This window comes from Gorilla gorilla, chromosome 8 (assembly GCF_029281585.2).
Source record: "Gorilla gorilla gorilla isolate KB3781 chromosome 8, NHGRI_mGorGor1-v2.1_pri, whole genome shotgun sequence".
In the NCBI taxonomy this organism is placed as follows: domain Eukaryota; kingdom Metazoa; phylum Chordata; class Mammalia; order Primates; family Hominidae; genus Gorilla; species Gorilla gorilla.
Genome location: NC_073232.2, coordinates 35,869,016 through 35,895,197, shown reverse-complemented (window position 1 = coordinate 35,895,197; position 26,182 = coordinate 35,869,016). Strand labels below are relative to the sequence as shown.

The window sequence follows — 26,182 nt, the reverse complement described above, 5'->3', positions numbered from 1 at the left end:
GCTATACTAGGCCCAGGCCTCAAGCAGGAGGACTGGCTCTGCCTTGCCTCCTCACCCCTTCTTTTTTCTCTGCTTTTTTCCCTGTCCAGATGGTTTCTTTCCTCCTACCTACCCCAATTCCCAGTTCTGGGCCCTCTTCTTCATCTCCCAGGCTGGCTGAAACTATGTTTTTAGAATACAAAATGTATGCTACAGATTTCATTGCTGTAGAGGAAATGCCTGACCGCTCTTGTATTTAAACTTAAGTAGCCACATTGGGACTCACAATTTCGTATCTTGAGCTCTAGGCCAGAGCCCTGTCTCCTAAGGCAATGTCAGAGGGTCAGAGGTACTCTTCTGGATTCTAACAATAACAAAAGACTTTTTTGTAGAGACAGGGTCTCACTGCATTGCCCAGGCTGGTCTCGACTCCTGGCCTCAAGTGATCCACCCACCTTGGCCTCCCACATTGCTGGCATGATAGGCAAGAACCACCACACCTGGCCTTTGGAGGTGCTCTAGCTTTGTGTGTTTTGGCTAATCTTCCTGCGCAGCTGTTAGTAAGGTGCTCCTGCCGTATAGTTCTGAAACTTTCTGCACAAATTCAGTGGATCCTGTGGTTTTTTTTTTTTTGTTTTTTTGTTTTTTTTTACATGGAATAGCCCTTTTTTTAACTGCAGAGAAGCTAGAAAAGTCCCAGTTAGCAACCTGTGGCCTAGAAAATTTTATTTCTTGATCAAAACAACTATTTATAGATGCTTGTGGTCCAAAGATGCAGATTTCTAATCATGCCCAGAAAGAAGTGATGTCCACTACAGGCAACCAGGGAGGGAGTTTGGGATTGTTTCTCTACCCATAAGAGGGTAGAGAAAGGGAATCCACATGTTTTGATCCCTCCATGTGCGGGGTATAACTGGGTCTTCGTGAATGTGCACCACCTTTGGTGTCAGAGAGAACTGGATTTGAATCCCAGTTCCATCACTCATTATGAAGTGATGGTGAATGAGTTTTTAAGTCCTCTGAGCCTCAGTTTGCTCATCTCTAAAAGATGGGATTCTTATGAAGCTTGCATAAGATTAGTATGTAAAAATCTGGGAATAATGCCTGTAATTTAAAAGATGGGGTTATGATGAGGCTTCAATAAGGTAAGTGTGTAAAAACCTGGACACAATGCCTTTAATTTGGTAATTGTTCAATATATGGAGAAGAAGGATTATTTTTCTCTCCTTTAATTTTTAGAACGAGTCCATACAATTGGCATTATTCATATTTTTAAGATAATCAAAGGTTCAGTAAGTTTAAATAAATCACCATACTCACAAAGCAGTTCACAATATATTTACTGGGTAATTGCTACTTAAAAGTAGCAATGATGATCACATGGAAAATCTTGTATTATGTGGCAGTTTTCTTTTCCATGAGCCTCTTCATTTGTGGAAACCATAGAATCTAAGTTGCTCTATCAAAGTGATCATTAGAAAAATGTAATGTCCGTAGTGTATAAATTTTAGAAAATTTCCCCTGTTAGTCTTGTTAATTTGATTGAATATGTGTGTTTTGGATTATGAATATGAATATATATTGATATATGAAATAAGACTTGACATCATAGAGTAATCTTAGCTCATGGCAATGTTTTCTTCTGAAAACAGCTGCCGAACCTTGTATTTTTTCTAGTTTCCAAAAAAATCAGAGGCGATGGGGCAAGGTGGGTCTTTGAATGTTAGTGCGCGAGGTACATTGGTATACAGTAATTTCCGCATAATTCATACTCATAATTCACAGTAAGGAAACCTGAATGTTGCTACTGCGTACTAATAAATGAAAGATGGGGCGGCCTGCTGTGGGGGCGGGGCCTTGTGAGTCAGTGCCTGGACTTGCACAGCACGTCACAAATGGAAGGGCGGCGCGTGGGGGAAACTCAAGGCCTGATTGGTTCCTCCTAAGCAGGACGTGATCTGGTGGGCAGGGCAACCGACCTTCAGTTAGTGCCTTCAGTGGGTGCCTTCATTTGGTGGTATTTGGTTGCCTTTCCTGGGGACAGGTGGCAGGAGCTCAGCTCTGCAGGGTGGGGCAATTGAAGGCCCAAGCTGCCCGAGAAGAGCGGAGTTGCCCCATGGGGACCACGCTGGCCTGTCGCATGTGCACCAAAGCCAGCCCCAGGCAGGGCCCCCACAGGGCTTCTGCGGAGCCATCCTGAGGCTTTGACATCTATGAGTGGGCGGCCAGCAAAGGCGCAGGCCCCAGCACAGAGGAGCAGAGGCGGCCGGAACACACTGTCCCTTAATACCAGCCCCAAGCAGGGCCACCTCAGGATAAGGTGTTTGGAGCCGTCCTGCAGCTCTGAGATCCACGAGGTGGCGGTGGGAGTAGCGCCAGACTCCACTGATTTGGAGCCTGCCCCATCTGATTCAGGAGGCATGACTAGCAGCACATTGGCACCAGAAGACGCCAGAAGGTAGGGAGACTACAGATACCGCTTGGCCTTAGGAGCTCTGGTGACCCAAGGATCCACAGCCTAGGGCTCCTCCCTCCTGCCCCTAGTTCGCTTTCCTAGGCCCAGGCCCTAAGCAAGAGGACTCGCTCTGACTCGACTCCTGACCCCTTCTTCTTTCCGTGTTGCATCCAGCCGGTTACTTTTCATTGCCCTGCCCAAATGCCGACTTCTGGGCCCTCTTCTTCTTTTCTTAGGCCTGTCAAAACTAAGTTTTCAAAATACAAAAAGGATGCCACAGATTTCATTATGGTAGAGGAAATGTCTGACAGCTCTTGTATTTAAACGTAAGTAGCCACATTGGGACTCCCAATTTCATATCTTGAGTTCTAGAGCAGAGCTCTCTCTCCTAAAGTAATGGCTGAGGGTTAGAGGTACTCTTCTTCATTCTAATAATAAAAAATGATTTCTTGTAGAGACAGGGTCTCACTGTGTTGCCCAGGCTGTTCTCAGACCCCTGGCCTCAAGTGATTCACTCACGTTGGCCTCCCGCTTTGTTGGGAGGACAGGCAAGAACCACCACACCAGGCCTTGGGAGCTGCTCCTGCTTTGTGTGTTTTGGCTGGTCTTGCTGCACAACTGTCAGTAAGATGCTCCTGCAGCATAGTTCCAAATCTTTCTGCACAAATTCAGTGGATGTGTGATTTTTAAAATGGCGTAGCTCCTTTATTTATTGCAGAGAAGCTGGACAATTCACACTTAGTAACATACAGCCTAGCAAATTTCATTTCTTGATCACCACACCTGTTAAAAGGTGATGCTTGTGGTCTAAATATGCAGATTCCTCATCATCCCCAAGAAAAAGGGAACCACTGCAAGGCAACCTGGGAGGGAGTTGAGGATTGTTCTGAGGCAGTGCAAGCCATTGAAATTCACACACGAGGGGGTAGAAAAGAGAATCCACATGTTTTGACCCCTCTATGTTCTGAGTATAACTTGGTCCTCCTTAACATGCACCATTTTTGGCGTCAGAGAAAACTGGATTTGAATCCCAGTTCCATCACTCTTTATGATGTGATGGTGAATGTGTTTTTAACTCGTCTGAGCCTCAGTTTGCTCATCTATAGAAGATGTGATTGTTACGAGGCTTCCGTAAGGTAAGTGTGTAAAAACCATGGCAAAATGCTTATAATTTAAAAGAGAGCATTATTATGAGGCTTCTATGAGGTAAGTGGGTAAAAATCTGGACACAATGTCTACAATTTTGTAAGTGTTCAATAGGTGGACGAGGAAGATTATCTTTCTCTCATTTTTTAGACCATTAATTTTTAGACCAAGTTTATAAAATTGGGGATACTCATATTTCTTAGACAATCAAATCAATGATCAGAAAGACTAAATAAGTCATCATAGTCACAAAGCAGTTCACAATGCATTTACTGGGTAATTTCTAGTTAACAGTAGCAATGATGATCACATTGAAAATCTCGTGTTTTGTGGTGGTTTTCTCTTACGTAAGCTTCTTGCTTTGTTGAAAGCATAGATTCTAAGCTGCTCTATCAAAATGATTATTAGAAAAATGTGATGTACCTTCTGTGTAAATTTTGTAGACTTTCTTCTGTTAATCTTGTTAATTTGATTGAACATGTGTGTCATTTTCAAAAATGTAAATCAAATATATGTGGATGGGATATATATGTGTACATATGAAATATAACTTCATATTACAGAGTAGGCTGAGCTCATGGCAATGTTGTTTTGTGAAAGCACCTGCAGAAATCTCTCTCATTTCTAGTTTGTTAATGTTTCAGAGATTGCGTGAGGCGGATTTGGTTTCAGTCATTTTAGCATCATTCGTTGTAAGGTGATGATCCCTAGGAACTGCTTCACAATGAGAAACCTGAAAGGTCCCAGCAGCCAGCAATGAATGAAAGGTGGGGTGGGGCTGCTTCCAGGGCAGGGCCTTGTCAGCCATGTGCCTGTGCTCTCAAGTGCTAAGTTTGTGGGGATGCATGCAGGGGATTCTGGACCTGATTGTTTCCTCTGAACCAGGATGTGGTCTGGTTGGCAGGGCAACTGGTCTTCACTTGGTGGCCTTCAGTGGGTGTCCTCATTGGTTGCCTTCAGATAGTGCCCTCCGTTGGTACCCTCAGTTGGCGCTGTTCAGGTGGTGGTCCTCAGTTGGTGGTCTTCAGTTGTAGGGCAATGGTGGAAGGAGGATTAAACTGTGCTTTCTCCTCCCCCAGTCACAGCTCTCAGGCTTGTTGCCTCCGGGCCCTTCTAAAATAAACCAGACGGGTTGGCAGGTTTTTCTTAACAGACAAGTCAGCTCAGGGTACAGGGGTGACACAGGGTGCAGGCTGCTAGCGCAGTGCCACCCCATGGCCCAGGGGTGCCCGTGCCAACCATGCCTTTGCCAGGAAGAGGCGATAGGTGTTGAGCTCTGCAGACTTGGGGACAAGCGAACGCCCAAGCTGCCTGAGAAGTGCAGGGGTGCCCCATGGGGACCACACTGAACTGTGGCATGTGCACCAAAGCCAGCCCCAGTCAGGGCTGGCACAAGGGTTCTGCAGAGCCAGCCTGTGGCTCTGACGTCTACAAGTGTGCATACAACGAAGGCGCAGGCTGCGATATACAGGAGCAGAGGCACCCGGAACATGCTGCCCCTGCTGCCAGTTGCAAGTGGGGTCTGCTCAGAATGCGGAGGGTGAAGCTGTCCTGCAGCTTTGAGATCCACGAGGTGGTGGTGGCCCTAGCGCCAGACTCCACTGCTATGGAACCTGCCCAGTTGAATTTGGGAGCCAGCAAGGGACCTGACAGCAGCACCAGGAGACGCCCAAAGGTAGGGAGGTGACAGATACTGCTGAAGTTTAGGAACTCCTCCCGCCGTAGCTGGCCCAAGATTCCTGCAGAGGCATCCAGAGTCTCAGTTTTCTCATCTGTAAACGATGTGATTGTTATGAGGCTTCCATAAGGTAAGTGTGTAAAAACCATGGCAAAATGCTTGTAACTTAAAAGAGAGGATTTCTATGAGGCTTCTATAAAGTAAGTGTGTAAAAATCTGGACACAATACCTGTGATTTTTTCAGTGTTCAGTATATGGAGAAGGAGATTATATTCTCTCATCTAATTTTCAGAGCCAGTTTATAAAATTGGTGATACTCATATTTCTTAGACGATGAAACCAATGATCAGAAAGAATAAATAGATCACCAAAGTCACACAGCAGTTCACAGTGCATTCACTGTGTAATTTCTAGTTAAAAGTAGCAATGATGATCACATTGAAAATTTTGTATTATGTGGTAGTTTTCACTTACATAATCCTTTTGGTGTTTTGAAACCATATATTGTAAGTTGCTCTATGAAAGCGACCATTAGAAAAATGTGATGTAGTTAGTGTGTAAATTTTAGAAAATTTCTTCTGTTAGTCTTGTTAATTTGATTGCAAATATGTGTTATTTTCAAAAATGTAAATGGAATATATATTGATTGGACTTGTATGTGTATATATGAAATATGACTTGACATTATAGAGTAGGCTTAGTTCATGGCAATGTTTTTTTCTGAAAGCACCTGAAGAAATCACTCTTCTTTCCAGTTTGTTAATGTTTCAGAGATTATGGGGGAAAGGGGGTTCTATGAATGTCAGACACTGCGTGAGGCACATTTGGTTTCAGTAATTTTAGCATCATTCATTGTAAGGGGATGATCCCTCGGAACTTCTTCACAGTGAGAAACCTGAAAGGTCCCAGCAGCCAGCAATGAATGAAAGGTGGGGCGGGGCCGCTGGCGGGGAGGGGCCGCTTGCAGGGCGGGGCCTTGTGAGCCATGTGCCTGTGCTCTCAAGTTCCAAGTTTGTGGGGATGCATGCAGGGGATTCTGGCCCTGACTGTTTCCTCTGAACCAGGATGCGTTCTGGTTGGCAGGACAACTGGCCTTCACTTGGTGGCCTTCATTGCCTGCCTTCATTTATGGCCTTCACTTAGTGCCCTCAGTTGGTCCTCTTCAGTTGGTGGTCTTCAGTTGTTGGCAGTGTTGGAAGGAGGAAGAATCTGTTTGTGCTGTCTCCTCCCCCAGTCACAGCTCTCAGGCTTGTTGCAGCCAGGCCCTTCTAACATAAACCGGACATGTTGGCAGGTTTTTTTTTTTAGCAGACAAGTCAGCTCAGGATATGGGGGTGACATGGGGTGAGGGCTGCTAGCACAATGCTGCCCCATGCCCCAGTGCTGCATGTGCCAACAATGCTTTTGCCAGGAAGAGTCGAGAGGTGTTCAGCTCTGCAGACTCGGGGGCTAGTGAAGGCCCATGCTGCCGGAGAAGAGCAGGGGTGCCCCATGGGGTCCACACTGAACTGTCACATATGCACCAAAGCCAGTCCTAATCAGGGCTTGCACAAGGTTTCTGCAGAGCTAGCCCGTGGCTCTGATGTCTATGAGTGTGCAGACAGCAAAGACGCAGGCCGCCATATACAGGAGCAGAAATGCCCGGAACACGCTGTCCCCGAATGCCAGCCAGAAGTGGAGCCTGCTCAGGGTGCGGTGGGTGAAGCTGTCCTGCAGCTCTGAGATCCACGAAGTGGAGGTGGTAGTAGCACAGGACCCCACTGCTTTGGAAGCTGCACCATTGAATTTGGGAGCCAGCGAGCGTCCTGACAACAGCACATTGGCCACCAGAAGATGCCAAAAGGTAGGGAGGCGACGGATACCACTTAAGTTCAGGAGCTCCTCTGGCCACTGATGGCCCAATGTTCCCCAAGAGGCATCCGAAGCCTCAGTTTTCTCATCTGTAAAAGATGTGATTGTTATGAGGCTTCCATGAGGTAAATGTGTGAAAAAAATGGCAAAAGTGTTTGTAATTTAAAAGGGTGCATTTCTTTGACGCTTCTGTAAGGTAAGTGTGTAAAATCTGGACACGATACCTTTAATTTAGGTCACTGTAACCTCTGCCTCCTGGGTTCAAGCAATTCTCCTGCCTTAGCCTCTCGAGTAGCTGGGATTAGAGGCTTGTGCCATCAGGCCCTACTAATTTTGTCCTTTTTAGGAGAGACGGGGTTTCACCACATCGGTCAGGCTGGTCTCAAACTCCTGACCTCAGGTGATCGGCTCACCTTGGCTTCCCTAAGTACTGAGATTACAGGCTTGAGCCTCCATCCCCAGCCAAAAATTTCATTTCTTGATCAACAAACCTGTTTCTAAGGAGATGCTTGTGGTCTAAATATACAGATTCCCAGTCATTTCCAAGAAGAAGGGAACGACTGCAAGACAACCTGGGAGGGAGTTTAGGATTGTTCTGAGGCAAAAAAAAAAGCCATAGAATTTCACAAATAAGAGCGTAGAGAAAGGGAATCCACATGTTTTGATCCCTCCGTGTACTGGGTATAACTTGGTCTTCATTAAGTTGCACCACCTTTGGTGTCAGAGAGAACTGGATTTGAATCCAAGCTCCAACACTCATTAGGACATGATCGTGAATGTGTTTTTAACTCCTCAGAGCCTCCCTTTGCTTATCTATAAAAGAGGGGATTCTTATGAGGCTTCCGTAAGGTAAATGAGTAAAAATTTGGGTGGACAAAATGCCTGTAATTTAAAAGACAGGGTTGTTATGAGGCTTCAATAAGGTAAGTGTGCAAAAACTGGACATAATGTCTATAATTTTGTAAGAGTTCAATATAAAGAGAAGGATTATTTTTCTCTCATTTAATTTTTAGAACAAGTTTATAAAATGGTGTTACTCATATTTTTGAGATAATCAAACCAAGAATCGCAAAGATTAAATGAGTCACCATAGTCACAAAGCAGTTCACAATACATTTAGTGGGTAATTGCCAGTTAAAAGTAGCAATGATGATCACATTTCAAATCTTGAATTATGTGATGCTTTTCTCTTACGTAAGCCTCTTTTTTTATTGAAGCCATTCTAAGTTGCTGTATCAAAATGATCACTAGAAAATTGTGACATACTTAGTGTATAAATTTTAGAAAATGTCTTCTATTACCCTTGTTAATTTAATTGAATACATGTGTTATTTTCAAAAATGTAAATGGCGTATGTATGGATTGAATATATATGTGTATATATATATTTATGAAATATGATTTGACATTATAGTGTAGGCGTAGCTCATGGCAATGTGTTTTTCTGAAAGCAGCTGCAGAAATTTGTCATTTTTCTAGTTTGTAAAAATCTCAGAGGTTATAGGGGAAAGGGTGTTCTATGAATCTCAGATAGTACATGAGGCAGATTTGGTTTCAGTAATTTTAGCATCATTCATTGTAAGGTGATGATCCCTAGGAACTTCATCACAGTGAGCAACCTGAAAGCTCCTAGCAGCCAGCAATAGACGAAAGGTGGGGCGGGTCCACTGGCAGGGCGGGGCCTTGTGAGCCTGGTACTTGAGCTCTCAATTCCAAGTTGGGGGGACACATGCAAAGGATTCTGGGCCTGATTGTTTCCTGTAACCAGGATGCGGTCTGGTTGGCAGGGCAACAGGCCTTCACTTGGTGACCTGCAGTGGGCACCCTCATTGGTTGCCTTCGGTTAGTACCCTCATTTGGTACCCTCAGTTCTTTATCTTCAGTTGGTAGTCCTCAGTTGGTGGTCTTCAGTTGTTGGGCAGTGGGAGAAGGAGGATGAATCCATTTGTGCTCTCTCCTCCCCCAGTCACAGCTCTCAGGCTTGTTGCATCTAGGCCCTTCTAAAATAATCCAGGGATGTTGGCAGGATATTTTAGCAGACAAGTCAACTCAGGGTATGTGGGTGGCGAGAGGTGCAGGCTGCTAGCGCAGTGCCACCCCATGGCCCAGGGCTGCCCTTGCCAGCCATGCCTTTGCCAGGAAAAGGCGATAGTTGTTGAGCTCTGCAGACTTGGGGAGAGCAAAGGCCCAAGCTTCCAGGGAAGAACAGGGGTGCCCCATGGGGACCACACTGATCTGTCACATGTGCACAAAAGCCAGCCCCAGTCAGGGCCAGTCCAAGCGTTTTGCAGAGCCAGCCTGTGGCTCTGAGGTCTACGAGTATGCAGACAGCGAAGGCACAGGCCTCGATTTGCAGGAGCAGAGGCGCCCTGAACACACTGTCCCCCAATGCCATCCTCAAGTGGGGCCAGCTCAGGGTACAGTGGGTGAAGCTGTCCTGCACCTCTGGGATACACGAAGTGGAGGTGGCAGTAGCACCGGACCGCACTGCTTTGGAGCCTGTCCCATCGAATTTGGGAGCCAGCGAGGTTCCTGACTGCAGTACTTTGGCCACCAGAAGACGCCCAAAGGTAAGGAGGCTTCAGATACAACTTAAGTTTAGGAGCTCCTCTGGCTGCTGCTGGCCCAAAGTTACCCCAGATGCATCCAAAGCCTGGGGCTCCTCCCTTCTGCCCCTAGTTTGTTATCCTAAGCCCAGGCTCAAGCAGGAGGACTGGCTCTGCCTCACCTCCCCACCCCTTCTTTTTTCCCTCCTGTGTCCAGCTGGTTTCTTTCCTCCTACCTACCCCAATGCCCAGTTCTGGGCACTCTTCTTCTTCCCCTAGGCTGTCCAAAAACCACGTTTTTAGAATACAAAATTTATGCTTCAGATTTCATTGCTGTAGAGGAAATGTCTGACAGCTCTTGTATTTAAACTTAAGTAGCTACGCTGGGACTCACAATTTCATATCTTGAGTTCTAGGCCAGAGCCCTCTCTCCTAAGGCAATGTCAGAGGGTCAGAAGTACTCTTCTTGATTTTAATAATAAAAAAAGATTTTTTTTTGTAGAGACAGGGTCTCACTGTGTTGCCCAGGCTGGTCTCAAACTCCTGGCTTTAAGTGATCCACCCACCTTGGCCTCCCACTTTGCTGGCATGATAAGCAAGAACCACCACACCTGGCCTTTGGAGGTGCTCTAGCTTTGTGTGTTTTAGCTAATCTTCCTGTACAGCTGTCAGTAAGATGTTCCTGCAGTATAGTTCCAAACCTTTCTGCACAAATTCAGTGGATCCTGTGATATTTTTACATGGAAGAGCCCTTTTGTTTATTGCAGAGAAGCCAGACAATTCACAGTTAGTAACCTAAGGCCTAGAAAATTGTGTTTCTTGATCAAAACAACTGTTTATAGATGCTTGTGGTCCAAAGATGCAGATTTCTAATCATGAAAAGGAAGAAGTGATGGCCACTACAGGCAACCAGGGAGGGAGTTTAGGATTGTTCTGAGGCCATGAAAGCCATTGAAATTCACCCATAAGAGGGCAGAGAAAGGGAATCCACATGTTTTGATCCCTCCATGTGTGGGGTATAAGATGGTCTTCATGAAGGTGCACCACCTTTGGTGTCAGAGAGAACTGGATTTGAATCCCAGTTCCAACAATCATTACAAAGTGATGGTGAATGAGTTTTTAAATCCTCTGAGCCTCAGTTTGCTCATTTCTAAAAGATGCGATTCTTATGAAGCTTGCATAAGATTAGTGTGTAAAAATCTGGGAATAATGCCTGTAATTTAAAAGACGGGGTTCTTATGAGGCTTCAATAAGGTAAGTGTGTAAAAATCTGGACACAATGCCTTTAATTTTGTGATTGTGCAATATATGAAGGATTATTTTTCTCTCCTTTAATTTTTAGAACAAGTTTATACAATTAGCAATATTTATATTTTTAAGATAATCAAAGGATCAATAAGTTCAAATAAATCACCATACTCACAAAGCAGTTCACAATATATTTACTGGGTAATTGCTACAATGATGATTACATTGAAAATCTTATATTATGTGGTGGTTTTCTCTTCCATGAGCCTCTTCATTTGTGGAAACCATAGAATCTAAGTTGCTCTATCAAAGTGATCATTAGAAAAGTGTGATGTACTTAGTGTATAAATTTTAGAAAATTTCCACTGTTAGTCTTGTTAATTTGACTGAATATGTGCGTTTTGGATTATGAATATGAATATGTATTGATATATGAAATAAGACTTGACATCATAGAGTAATCTTAGCTCATGGCAATGTTTTCTTCTGAAAACAGCTGCCGAACCTTGTATTTTTTCTAGTTTCCAAAAAAATCAGAGGCGATGGGTCAAGGTGGGTCTTTGAATGTCAGATAGTGCATGGGATACACTGGTATAGAGTAATTTTCGCATAATTCATATTCATAATTCACAGAGAGGAAACCTGAAAGTTGCTACCAGCTACTAATAAATGAAAGATGGGACGGGCAGCTGTGGGGGCGGAGCCTTGTGAGTCAGTGCCTGGACTCGCACAGCACGTCACAAATGGAAGGGCAGCACTTGGGGGAAACTCAAGGCCTGATTGGTTCCTCCTAAGCAGGACACGATCTGGTTGGCAGGGTAATCGGCCTTCAGTTAGTGCCTTCAGTGGGTGCCTTCAGTTGGTGGCATTTCATTGCTTTTCCTGGGGAGAGGTGGCAGGTGCTCAGCTCTGCAGTCGTGGGGACAAGTGAAGGCCCAAGCTGCCTGAGAAGAGCAGAGTTGTCCAATGGGGACCAAGTTGACCTGTCGCATGTGCCCCAAAGCCAGCCCCAGACAGGGCCGGCGCAGGGCTTCTGCGGAGTGGTCCTGAGGCTTTGACATCTATGAGTGGGTGGCCAGCAAAGGCGCAGGCTCCGGAACACGCTGTCACTTAATGCCAGCCCCAATCGGGGCCCGCTCAGGGTGCGGTGTTGGGAGCCGTCCAGCAGCTCTGAGATCCACGAGGTGGCGGTGGGAGTAGCGCCAGACTCCACTGTTTTGGAGCCTGCCCAGCCTGATTCGGCAGCCTTGACTAGCAGCACATTGGCACCAGAAGACGCCAAAAGGTAGGGAGGCGACAGATACTGCTTGGCCTCAGGAGCTCCTCTGGCCTTGCTTTCCCAAGGTTCCCCCCAGATGCATCCACAGCCTAGGGTTCCTCCCTCCTGCCCCTAGTTCGCTTTCCTAGGCCCAGGCCCTAAGCAAGAGGACTCGCTCTGACTCGACTCCTGACCCCTTCTTCTTTCCATGTTGCATCCAGCTGGTTACTTTTCATTGCCCTGCCCAAATGCCGACTTCTGGGCCCTCTTCTTCTTTTCTTAGGCCTGTCAAAACTAAGTTTTCAAAATACAAAAAGGATGCCACAGATTTCATTATGGTAGAGGACATGTCTGACAAACTTAAGTAGCCACATTGGGACTCCCAATTTCATATCTTGAGTTCTAGAGCAGAGCTCTCTCTCCTAAAGTAATGGCTGAGGGTTAGAGGTACTCTTCTTCATTCTAATAAGAAGAAATGATGTTTTGTAGAGACAGGGTCTCACTGTGTTGCCCAGGCTGGTCTCAAACCTTGGCCTCAAGTGATTCACCCACATTGGCCTCCCACTTTGTTGGGATGACAGGCAAGAACCACCACACCAGGCCTTGGGAGCTGCTCCTGCTTTGTGTGTTTTGGCTGGTTTTCCTGCGCAGCTGTCAGTAAGATGCTCCTGCAGCATAGTTCCAAATCTTTCTGCGCAAATTCAGTGGATGTGTGATTTTTTACATGGAATAGCCCCTTTATTTATTGCAGAGAAGATGGACAATTCACACTTAGTAACATACGGCCTAGCAAATTTCATTTCTTGATCACCACACCTGTTAAAAGGTGATGCTTGTGGTCTAAATATGCAGATTCCTCATCATCCCCAAGAAAAAGGGAACCACTGCAAGGCAACCTGGGAGGGAGTTTAGGATTGTTCTGAGGCAGTGCAAGCCATTGAAATTCACAGAGGAGGGAGTAGAGAAGAGAATCCACATGTTTTGATCCCTCTATGTTCTGAGTATAACTTGGTTCTCCTTAACATGCACCATTTTTGGCATCAGAGAAAACTGGATTTGAATCCCAGTTCCATCACTCTTTATGATGTGATGGTGAATGTGTTTTTAACTCGTCTGAGCCTCAGTTTGCTCATCTATAGAAGATGTGATTGTTACGAGGCTTCCATAAGGTAAGTGTGTAAAAACCATGGCAAAATGCTTGTAATTTAAAAGAGAAGGTTATTCTGAGGCTTCCATAAGGTAAGTGAGTAAAAACCATGGCAAAATGCTTGTAATTTAAAAGAGAAGGTTAGTATGAGGCTTCTATAAGGTAAGTGTGTAAAAGTCTGGACACAATGTCTACAATTTTGTAAGTGTTCAATAGGTGGAGAAGGATGATTATCTTTCTTTTTTTACACCACTAATTTTTAGACCAAGTTTATAAAATTGGGACAGGTATTTCTTAGACAATCAAATCAATGATCAGAAAGACTAAATAAATCACCATAGTCACAAAGCAGCTCACAATACATTTACTGGGTAATTTCTAGTTAACAGTAGCAATGATGATCACATTGAAAATCTCATATTATGTGGTGGTTTTCTCTTTCATAAGCCTCTGGCTTTGTTGAAAGCATAGATTCTAAGCTGCTCTATCAAAGTGATTCTTAGAAAAATGTGATGTACTTAGTGTGTAAATTTTAGAAAATTTCTTCTGTTAGTCTTGTTAATTTAAACATCTGTGTCATTTTCAAAAATACAAATCCAATATATGTGGATGGGATATCTACGTGTACATATGAAATATGACTTGATATTATAGGGTAGGCTCAGCTCATGGCAATATTTTTTTCTGAAAGCACCTGCAGGAATCACTCTTATTTCTAGTGTGTTAATGTCTCAGAGATTATGGGGGAAAGGCAGTTCTAGGAATCCCAGACACTGCATGAGGCAGATTTGGTTTCAGGAATTTTAGCATCATTCATTGTAAGGCGATGATCCCTAGGAATTTCTTCTCATTGAGAAACCTGAAAGGTCCTAGCAGCCAGCAATGAATGATAAGGTGGGCGGGGGCGGAGGCAGGGTGTGAACTTGTCAGCCATGTGCCTTTGCTCTCAAGTTCCAAGTTTGTGGGGATGCATGCAGGGGATTCTGGACCTGATTGTTTCCTCTGAACCAGGATGGGGTCTGGTTGGCAGGACAACTGGCCTTCACTTGGTGGCCTTCAGTGGGTGCCCTCATTGGTTGCCTTCATTTAGTGCCCTCAGTTGGTACCCTCAGTTGGTTCTCTTCAGTTGGTGGTCCTCAACTGGTGGACTTCAGTTGTTGGGTAGTGGTGGAAGGAGGATGAAACTGTGCTTTCTCCTCCCCTAGTCACAGCTCTGAGTCTTGTTGCATCCAGGCCCTTCTAAAAGAAACCAGACAGGTTGGCAGGTTTTTCTCAGCACACAAGTCAGCTCAGGGTACGGGGTTGATGCGGGGTGTGGGCTACTAGCGCAGTGCTGCCCCATGGCCCAGGGCTGCCCGTGCCAGCTATGCCTTTGCCAGGAAGAGGTGATAGTTGTTGAGCTCTGCAGACTTGGGGACAAGCGAAGGCCCAAGCTGCCCAAGAAGAGCAGGGGTGCCCTATGGGGCCCACACTGAACTGTCGCATGTGCACCAAAGCGAACCCCAGTCAGGGCCGGCACAAGCGTTCTGCAAAGCCAGCCTGTGGCTCTGATGCCTACAAATGTGCAGACAGCGAAGGCGCAGGCTGCGATATACAGAAGCAGAGGCTCCCGGAACACTCTGTCCCCAATGCCAGCCTCAAGTGGGGCCACCTCAGGGTGTGGTGGGTGAAGCCGTCCTGCAGCTCTGAGATCAACGAGGTGGTGGTGGCCCTAGCGCCAGACTCCACTGCTATGGAACCTGCCCAATCGAATTTGGGAGCCAGCGAGGGACCTGGACAGCAGCACGTTAACAACCAGGAGACGCCCAAAGGTAGGGAGGTGACAGATACTGCTGAAGTTTAGGAACTCCTCTAGCCGTTGCTGGCTCCAGATTCCTGCAGAGGCATCCAAAGTCTCAGTTTTCTCATCTGTAAAAGATGTGATTGTTATGAGGCTTCCATAAGGTAAGTGTGTAAAAACCATAGCAAAATGCTTGTAACTTAAAAGAGAGGGTTTCTATGAGGCTTCTATAAAGTAAGTGTGTAAAAATCTGGACACAATGCCTATGATTTTTTCAGTGTTCAGTATATGGAAAGGGGATTATTTTCTCTCATCTAATTTTCAGAGCCAGTTTATAAAATTGGTGATACTCATATTTCTTAGACGATGAAACCAATGATCAGAAAGAATAAATAGATCACCAAAGTCACACAGCAGTTCACAGTGCATTCACTGTGTAATTTCTAGTTAAAAGTAGCAATGATGATCACATTGAAAATTTTGTATTATGTGGTAGTTTTCACTTACATAATCCTTTTGGTGTTTTGAAACCATATATTGTAAGTTGCTCTATCAAAACAATCATTAGAAAAATGTGATGTAGTTAGTGTGTAAATTTTAGAAAATTTCTTCCGTTAGTCTTGTTAATTTGATTGTAAATATGTGTTATTTTCAAAAACGTAAATGGAATGTATATTGATTGGACTTATATGTGTATATATGAAATATGACTGGATATTATAGAGTAGGCTTAGTTCATGGCAATGTTTCTTTCTGGAAGCACCTGAAGAAATCACTCTTCTTTCTAGTTTGTTAATGTTTCAGAGATTATGGGGGAAAGGGGGTTCTATGAATGTCAGACACTGCGTGAGGCACATTTGGTTTCAGTAATTTTAGCATCATTCATTGTAAGGGATGATCCCTCGGAACTTCTTCACAGTGAGAAACCTGAAAGGTCCCAGCAGCCAGCAATGAATGAAAGGTGGGATGGGGCCACTGAAAGGGTGGGGCCTTGTGAGCCATGAGCTTGTGCTCTCAAGTTCCAAGTTTGTGGGGATGCATGCAGGGGATTCTGGCCCTGACTGTTTCCTCTGAACCAGGATGCGTTCTGGTTGGCAGGACAACTGGCCTTCACTTGGTGGCCTTCATTGCCTGCCTTCATTTATGGCCTTCACTTAGTGCCCTCAGTTGGTCCTCTTCAGTTGGTGGTCTTCAGTTGTTGGCAGTGTTGGAAGGAGGAAGAATCTGTTTGTGCTGTCTCCTCCCCCAGTCACAGCTCTCAGGCTTGTTGCAGCCAGGCCCTTCTAACATAAACCGGACATGTTGGCAGGTTTTTTTTTTTAGCAGACAAGTCAGCTCAGGATATGGGGGTGACATGGGGTGAGGGCTGCTAGCACAATGCTGCCCCATGCCCCAGTGCTGCATGTGCCAACAATGCTTTTGCCAGGAAGAGTCGAGAGGTGTTCAGCTCTGCAGACTCGGGGGCTAGTGAAGGCCCATGCTGCCGGAGAAGAGCAGGGGTGCCCCATGGGGTCCACACTGAACTGTCACATATGCACCAAAGCCAGTCCTAATCAGGGCTTGCACAAGGTTTCTGCAGAGCTAGCCCGTGGCTCTGATGTCTATGAGTGTGCAGACAGCAAAGACGCAGGCCGCCATATACAGGAGCAGAAATGCCCGGAACACGCTGTCCCCGAATGCCAGCCAGAAGTGGAGCCTGCTCAGGGTGCGGTGGGTGAAGCTGTCCTGCAGCTCTGAGATCCACGAAGTGGAGGTGGTAGTAGCACAGGACCCCACTGCTTTGGAAGCTGCACCATTGAATTTGGGAGCCAGCGAGCGTCCTGACAACAGCACATTGGCCACCAGAAGATGCCAAAAGGTAGGGAGGCGACGGATACCACTTAAGTTCAGGAGCTCCTCTGGCCACTGATGGCCCAATGTTCCCCAAGAGGCATCCGAAGCCTCAGTTTTCTCATCTGTAAAAGATGTGATTGTTATGAGGCTTCCATGAGGTAAATGTGTGAAAAAAATGGCAAAAGTGTTTGTAATTTAAAAGGGTGCATTTCTTTGACGCTTCTGTAAGGTAAGTGTGTAAAATCTGGACACGATACCTTTAATTTAGGTCACTGTAACCTCTGCCTCCTGGGTTCAAGCAATTCTCCTGCCTTAGCCTCTCGAGTAGCTGGGATTAGAGGCTTGTGCCATCAGGCCCTACTAATTTTGTCCTTTTTAGGAGAGACGGGGTTTCACCACATCGGTCAGGCTGGTCTCAAACTCCTGACCTCAGGTGATCGGCTCACCTTGGCTTCCCTAAGTACTGAGATTACAGGCTTGAGCCTCCATCCCCAGCCAAAAATTTCATTTCTTGATCAACAAACCTGTTTCTAAGGAGATGCTTGTGGTCTAAATATACAGATTCCCAGTCATTTCCAAGAAGAAGGGAACGACTGCAAGACAACCTGGGAGGGAGTTTAGGATTGTTCTGAGGCAAAAAAAAAAGCCATAGAATTTCACAAATAAGAGCGTAGAGAAAGGGAATCCACATGTTTTGATCCCTCCGTGTACTGGGTATAACTTGGTCTTCATTAAGTTGCACCACCTTTGGTGTCAGAGAGAACTGGATTTGAATCCAAGCTCCAACACTCATTAGGACATGATCGTGAATGTGTTTTTAACTCCTCAGAGCCTCCCTTTGCTTATCTATAAAAGAGGGGATTCTTATGAGGCTTCCGTAAGGTAAATGAGTAAAAATTTGGGTGGACAAAATGCCTGTAATTTAAAAGACAGGGTTGTTATGAGGCTTCAATAAGGTAAGTGTGCAAAAACTGGACATAATGTCTATAATTTTGTAAGAGTTCAATATAAAGAGAAGGATTATTTTTCTCTCATTTAATTTTTAGAACAAGTTTATAAAATGGTGTTACTCATATTTTTGAGATAATCAAACCAAGAATCGCAAAGATTAAATGAGTCACCATAGTCACAAAGCAGTTCACAATACATTTAGTGGGTAATTGCCAGTTAAAAGTAGCAATGATGATCACATTTCAAATCTTGAATTATGTGATGCTTTTCTCTTACGTAAGCCTCTTTTTTTATTGAAGCCATTCTAAGTTGCTGTATCAAAATGATCACTAGAAAATTGTGACATACTTAGTGTATAAATTTTAGAAAATGTCTTCTATTACCCTTGTTAATTTAATTGAATACATGTGTTATTTTCAAAAATGTAAATGGCGTATGTATGGATTGAATATATATGTGTATATATATATTTATGAAATATGATTTGACATTATAGTGTAGGCGTAGCTCATGGCAATGTGTTTTTCTGAAAGCAGCTGCAGAAATTTGTCATTTTTCTAGTTTGTAAAAATCTCAGAGGTTATAGGGGAAAGGGTGTTCTATGAATCTCAGATAGTACATGAGGCAGATTTGGTTTCAGTAATTTTAGCATCATTCATTGTAAGGTGATGATCCCTAGGAACTTCATCACAGTGAGCAACCTGAAAGCTCCTAGCAGCCAGCAATAGACGAAAGGTGGGGCGGGTCCACTGGCAGGGCGGGGCCTTGTGAGCCTGGTACTTGAGCTCTCAATTCCAAGTTGGGGGGACACATGCAAAGGATTCTGGGCCTGATTGTTTCCTGTAACCAGGATGCGGTCTGGTTGGCAGGGCAACAGGCCTTCACTTGGTGACCTGCAGTGGGCACCCTCATTGGTTGCCTTCGGTTAGTACCCTCATTTGGTACCCTCAGTTCTTTATCTTCAGTTGGTAGTCCTCAGTTGGTGGTCTTCAGTTGTTGGGCAGTGGGAGAAGGAGGATGAATCCATTTGTGCTCTCTCCTCCCCCAGTCACAGCTCTCAGGCTTGTTGCATCTAGGCCCTTCTAAAATAATCCAGGGATGTTGGCAGGATATTTTAGCAGACAAGTCAACTCAGGGTATGTGGGTGGCGAGAGGTGCAGGCTGCTAGCGCAGTGCCACCCCATGGCCCAGGGCTGCCCTTGCCAGCCATGCCTTTGCCAGGAAAAGGCGATAGTTGTTGAGCTCTGCAGACTTGGGGAGAGCAAAGGCCCAAGCTTCCAGGGAAGAACAGGGGTGCCCCATGGGGACCACACTGATCTGTCACATGTGCACAAAAGCCAGCCCCAGTCAGGGCCAGTCCAAGCGTTTTGCAGAGCCAGCCTGTGGCTCTGAGGTCTACGAGTATGCAGACAGCGAAGGCACAGGCCTCGATTTGCAGGAGCAGAGGCGCCCTGAACACACTGTCCCCCAATGCCATCCTCAAGTGGGGCCAGCTCAGGGTACAGTGGGTGAAGCTGTCCTGCACCTCTGGGATACACGAAGTGGAGGTGGCAGTAGCACCGGACCGCACTGCTTTGGAGCCTGTCCCATCGAATTTGGGAGCCAGCGAGGTTCCTGACTGCAGTACTTTGGCCACCAGAAGACGCCCAAAGGTAAGGAGGCTTCAGATACAACTTAAGTTTAGGAGCTCCTCTGGCTGCTGCTGGCCCAAAGTTACCCCAGATGCATCCAAAGCCTGGGGCTCCTCCCTTCTGCCCCTAGTTTGTTATCCTAAGCCCAGGCTCAAGCAGGAGGACTGGCTCTGCCTCACCTCCCCACCCCTTCTTTTTTCCCTCCTGTGTCCAGCTGGTTTCTTTCCTCCTACCTACCCCAATGCCCAGTTCTGGGCACTCTTCTTCTTCCCCTAGGCTGTCCAAAAACCACGTTTTTAGAATACAAAATTTATGCTTCAGATTTCATTGCTGTAGAGGAAATGTCTGACAGCTCTTGTATTTAAACTTAAGTAGCTACGCTGGGACTCACAATTTCATATCTTGAGTTCTAGGCCAGAGCCCTCTCTCCTAAGGCAATGTCAGAGGGTCAGAAGTACTCTTCTTGATTTTAATAATAAAAAAAGATTTTTTTTTGTAGAGACAGGGTCTCACTGTGTTGCCCAGGCTGGTCTCAAACTCCTGGCTTTAAGTGATCCACCCACCTTGGCCTCCCACTTTGCTGGCATGATAAGCAAGAACCACCACACCTGGCCTTTGGAGGTGCTCTAGCTTTGTGTGTTTTAGCTAATCTTCCTGTACAGCTGTCAGTAAGATGTTCCTGCAGTATAGTTCCAAACCTTTCTGCACAAATTCAGTGGATCCTGTGATATTTTTACATGGAAGAGCCCTTTTGTTTATTGCAGAGAAGCCAGACAATTCACAGTTAGTAACCTAAGGCCTAGAAAATTGTGTTTCTTGATCAAAACAACTGTTTATAGATGCTTGTGGTCCAAAGATGCAGATTTCTAATCATGAAAAGGAAGAAGTGATGGCCACTACAGGCAACCAGGGAGGGAGTTTAGGATTGTTCTGAGGCCATGAAAGCCATTGAAATTCACCCATAAGAGGGCAGAGAAAGGGAATCCACATGTTTTGATCCCTCCATGTGTGGGGTATAAGATGGTCTTCATGAAGGTGCACCACCTTTGGTGTCAGAGAGAACTGGATTTGAATCCCAGTTCCAACAATCATTACAAAGTGATGGTGAATGAGTTTTTAAATCCTCTGAGCCTCAGTTTGCTCATTTCTAAAAGATGCGATTCTTATGAAGCTTGCATAAGATTAGTGTGTAAAAATCTGGGAATAATGCCTGTAATTTAAAAGACGGGGTTCTTATGAGGCTTCAATAAGGTAAGTGTGTAAAAATCTGGACACAATGCCTTTAATTTTGTGATTGTGCAATATATGAAGGATTATTTTTCTCTCCTTTAATTTTTAGAACAAGTTTATACAATTAGCAATATTTATATTTTTAAGATAATCAAAGGATCAATAAGTTCAAATAAATCACCATACTCACAAAGCAGTTCACAATATATTTACTGGGTAATTGCTACAATGATGATTACATTGAAAATCTTATATTATGTGGTGGTTTTCTCTTCCATGAGCCTCTTCATTTGTGGAAACCATAGAATCTAAGTTGCTCTATCAAAGTGATCATTAGAAAAGTGTGATGTACTTAGTGTATAAATTTTAGAAAATTTCCACTGTTAGTCTTGTTAATTTGACTGAATATGTGCGTTTTGGATTATGAATATGAATATGTATTGATATATGAAATAAGACTTGACATCATAGAGTAATCTTAGCTCATGGCAATGTTTTCTTCTGAAAACAGCTGCCGAACCTTGTATTTTTTCTAGTTTCCAAAAAAATCAGAGGCGATGGGTCAAGGTGGGTCTTTGAATGTCAGATAGTGCATGGGATACACTGGTATAGAGTAATTTTCGCATAATTCATATTCATAATTCACAGAGAGGAAACCTGAAAGTTGCTACCAGCTACTAATAAATGAAAGATGGGACGGGCAGCTGTGGGGGCGGAGCCTTGTGAGTCAGTGCCTGGACTCGCACAGCACGTCACAAATGGAAGGGCAGCACTTGGGGGAAACTCAAGGCCTGATTGGTTCCTCCTAAGCAGGACACGATCTGGTTGGCAGGGTAATCGGCCTTCAGTTAGTGCCTTCAGTGGGTGCCTTCAGTTGGTGGCATTTCATTGCTTTTCCTGGGGAGAGGTGGCAGGTGCTCAGCTCTGCAGTCGTGGGGACAAGTGAAGGCCCAAGCTGCCTGAGAAGAGCAGAGTTGTCCAATGGGGACCAAGTTGACCTGTCGCATGTGCCCCAAAGCCAGCCCCAGACAGGGCCGGCGCAGGGCTTCTGCGGAGTGGTCCTGAGGCTTTGACATCTATGAGTGGGTGGCCAGCAAAGGCGCAGGCTCCGGAACACGCTGTCACTTAATGCCAGCCCCAATCGGGGCCCGCTCAGGGTGCGGTGTTGGGAGCCGTCCAGCAGCTCTGAGATCCACGAGGTGGCGGTGGGAGTAGCGCCAGACTCCACTGTTTTGGAGCCTGCCCAGCCTGATTCGGCAGCCTTGACTAGCAGCACATTGGCACCAGAAGACGCCAAAAGGTAGGGAGGCGACAGATACTGCTTGGCCTCAGGAGCTCCTCTGGCCTTGCTTTCCCAAGGTTCCCCCCAGATGCATCCACAGCCTAGGGTTCCTCCCTCCTGCCCCTAGTTCGCTTTCCTAGGCCCAGGCCCTAAGCAAGAGGACTCGCTCTGACTCGACTCCTGACCCCTTCTTCTTTCCATGTTGCATCCAGCTGGTTACTTTTCATTGCCCTGCCCAAATGCCGACTTCTGGGCCCTCTTCTTCTTTTCTTAGGCCTGTCAAAACTAAGTTTTCAAAATACAAAAAGGATGCCACAGATTTCATTATGGTAGAGGACATGTCTGACAAACTTAAGTAGCCACATTGGGACTCCCAATTTCATATCTTGAGTTCTAGAGCAGAGCTCTCTCTCCTAAAGTAATGGCTGAGGGTTAGAGGTACTCTTCTTCATTCTAATAAGAAGAAATGATGTTTTGTAGAGACAGGGTCTCACTGTGTTGCCCAGGCTGGTCTCAAACCTTGGCCTCAAGTGATTCACCCACATTGGCCTCCCACTTTGTTGGGATGACAGGCAAGAACCACCACACCAGGCCTTGGGAGCTGCTCCTGCTTTGTGTGTTTTGGCTGGTTTTCCTGCGCAGCTGTCAGTAAGATGCTCCTGCAGCATAGTTCCAAATCTTTCTGCGCAAATTCAGTGGATGTGTGATTTTTTACATGGAATAGCCCCTTTATTTATTGCAGAGAAGATGGACAATTCACACTTAGTAACATACGGCCTAGCAAATTTCATTTCTTGATCACCACACCTGTTAAAAGGTGATGCTTGTGGTCTAAATATGCAGATTCCTCATCATCCCCAAGAAAAAGGGAACCACTGCAAGGCAACCTGGGAGGGAGTTTAGGATTGTTCTGAGGCAGTGCAAGCCATTGAAATTCACAGAGGAGGGAGTAGAGAAGAGAATCCACATGTTTTGATCCCTCTATGTTCTGAGTATAACTTGGTTCTCCTTAACATGCACCATTTTTGGCATCAGAGAAAACTGGATTTGAATCCCAGTTCCATCACTCTTTATGATGTGATGGTGAATGTGTTTTTAACTCGTCTGAGCCTCAGTTTGCTCATCTATAGAAGATGTGATTGTTACGAGGCTTCCATAAGGTAAGTGTGTAAAAACCATGGCAAAATGCTTGTAATTTAAAAGAGAAGGTTATTCTGAGGCTTCCATAAGGTAAGTGAGTAAAAACCATGGCAAAATGCTTGTAATTTAAAAGAGAAGGTTAGTATGAGGCTTCTATAAGGTAAGTGTGTAAAAGTCTGGACACAATGTCTACAATTTTGTAAGTGTTCAATAGGTGGAGAAGGATGATTATCTTTCTTTTTTTACACCACTAATTTTTAGACCAAGTTTATAAAATTGGGACAGGTATTTCTTAGACAATCAAATCAATGATCAGAAAGACTAAATAAATCACCATAGTCACAAAGCAGCTCACAATACATTTACTGGGTAATTTCTAGTTAACAGTAGCAATGATGATCACATTGAAAATCTCATATTATGTGGTGGTTTTCTCTTTCATAAGCCTCTGGCTTTGTTGAAAGCATAGATTCTAAGCTGCTCTATCAAAGTGATTCTTAGAAAAATGTGATGTACTTAGTGTGTAAATTTTAGAAAATTTCTTCTGTTAGTCTTGTTAATTTAAACATCTGTGTCATTTTCAAAAATACAAATCCAATATATGTGGATGGGATATCTACGTGTACATATGAAATATGACTTGATATTATAGGGTAGGCTCAGCTCATGGCAATATTTTTTTCTGAAAGCACCTGCAGGAATCACTCTTATTTCTAGTGTGTTAATGTCTCAGAGATTATGGGGGAAAGGCAGTTCTAGGAATCCCAGACACTGCATGAGGCAGATTTGGTTTCAGGAATTTTAGCATCATTCATTGTAAGGCGATGATCCCTAGGAATTTCTTCTCATTGAGAAACCTGAAAGGTCCTAGCAGCCAGCAATGAATGATAAGGTGGGCGGGGGCGGAGGCAGGGTGTGAACTTGTCAGCCATGTGCCTTTGCTCTCAAGTTCCAAGTTTGTGGGGATGCATGCAGGGGATTCTGGACCTGATTGTTTCCTCTGAACCAGGATGGGGTCTGGTTGGCAGGACAACTGGCCTTCACTTGGTGGCCTTCAGTGGGTGCCCTCATTGGTTGCCTTCATTTAGTGCCCTCAGTTGGTACCCTCAGTTGGTTCTCTTCAGTTGGTGGTCCTCAACTGGTGGACTTCAGTTGTTGGGTAGTGGTGGAAGGAGGATGAAACTGTGCTTTCTCCTCCCCTAGTCACAGCTCTGAGTCTTGTTGCATCCAGGCCCTTCTAAAAGAAACCAGACAGGTTGGCAGGTTTTTCTCAGCACACAAGTCAGCTCAGGGTACGGGGTTGATGCGGGGTGTGGGCTACTAGCGCAGTGCTGCCCCATGGCCCAGGGCTGCCCGTGCCAGCTATGCCTTTGCCAGGAAGAGGTGATAGTTGTTGAGCTCTGCAGACTTGGGGACAAGCGAAGGCCCAAGCTGCCCAAGAAGAGCAGGGGTGCCCTATGGGGCCCACACTGAACTGTCGCATGTGCACCAAAGCGAACCCCAGTCAGGGCCGGCACAAGCGTTCTGCAAAGCCAGCCTGTGGCTCTGATGCCTACAAATGTGCAGACAGCGAAGGCGCAGGCTGCGATATACAGAAGCAGAGGCTCCCGGAACACTCTGTCCCCAATGCCAGCCTCAAGTGGGGCCACCTCAGGGTGTGGTGGGTGAAGCCGTCCTGCAGCTCTGAGATCAACGAGGTGGTGGTGGCCCTAGCGCCAGACTCCACTGCTATGGAACCTGCCCAATCGAATTTGGGAGCCAGCGAGGGACCTGGACAGCAGCACGTTAACAACCAGGAGACGCCCAAAGGTAGGGAGGTGACAGATACTGCTGAAGTTTAGGAACTCCTCTAGCCGTTGCTGGCTCCAGATTCCTGCAGAGGCATCCAAAGTCTCAGTTTTCTCATCTGTAAAAGATGTGATTGTTATGAGGCTTCCATAAGGTAAGTGTGTAAAAACCATAGCAAAATGCTTGTAACTTAAAAGAGAGGGTTTCTATGAGGCTTCTATAAAGTAAGTGTGTAAAAATCTGGACACAATGCCTATGATTTTTTCAGTGTTCAGTATATGGAAAGGGGATTATTTTCTCTCATCTAATTTTCAGAGCCAGTTTATAAAATTGGTGATACTCATATTTCTTAGACGATGAAACCAATGATCAGAAAGAATAAATAGATCACCAAAGTCACACAGCAGTTCACAGTGCATTCACTGTGTAATTTCTAGTTAAAAGTAGCAATGATGATCACATTGAAAATTTTGTATTATGTGGTAGTTTTCACTTACATAATCCTTTTGGTGTTTTGAAACCATATATTGTAAGTTGCTCTATCAAAACAATCATTAGAAAAATGTGATGTAGTTAGTGTGTAAATTTTAGAAAATTTCTTCCGTTAGTCTTGTTAATTTGATTGTAAATATGTGTTATTTTCAAAAACGTAAATGGAATGTATATTGATTGGACTTATATGTGTATATATGAAATATGACTGGATATTATAGAGTAGGCTTAGTTCATGGCAATGTTTCTTTCTGGAAGCACCTGAAGAAATCACTCTTCTTTCTAGTTTGTTAATGTTTCAGAGATTATGGGGGAAAGGGGGTTCTATGAATGTCAGACACTGCGTGAGGCACATTTGGTTTCAGTAATTTTAGCATCATTCATTGTAAGGGATGATCCCTCGGAACTTCTTCACAGTGAGAAACCTGAAAGGTCCCAGCAGCCAGCAATGAATGAAAGGTGGGATGGGGCCACTGAAAGGGTGGGGCCTTGTGAGCCATGAGCTTGTGCTCTCAAGTTCCAAGTTTGTGGGGATGCATGCAGGGGATTCTGGCCCTGATTGTTTCCTCTGAACCAGGATGCGTTCTGGTTGGCAGGACAACTGGCCTTCACTTGGTGGCCTTCAGTGGGTGTCCTCATTGGTTGCCTTGGGTTAGTGCCTTCAGTTGGTACCATCAGTTGGCTCTTCAGTTGGTGGTCCTCAGTTGGTGGTCTTCAGTTGTTGGGCAGTGGTGGAAGGAGGATGAA

General features: G+C 45.1%; 1 protein-coding gene across 2 annotated transcripts in view; it reads left to right on the top strand.

The window, feature by feature from the left end:
• The window catches only part of LOC101146781 (amyloid beta A4 precursor protein-binding family B member 1-interacting protein-like), a 40,499-nt gene that overhangs the window by 3,720 nt on the left and 10,597 nt on the right, over positions 1 to 26,182 (top strand). The window contains exons 1-2 of one of the 2 annotated variants that reach the window (XM_055353330.2): positions 2,029 to 2,437; positions 2,671 to 2,760. The exons of the other annotated variant lie outside the window; for it this stretch is intronic. The gene's annotated coding sequence lies outside the window, so the exon portion shown is untranslated. Of the gene's footprint in view, positions 1 to 2,028; positions 2,438 to 2,670; positions 2,761 to 26,182 lie in introns of those variants that run through there. 2 annotated transcript variants of the gene reach the window in all.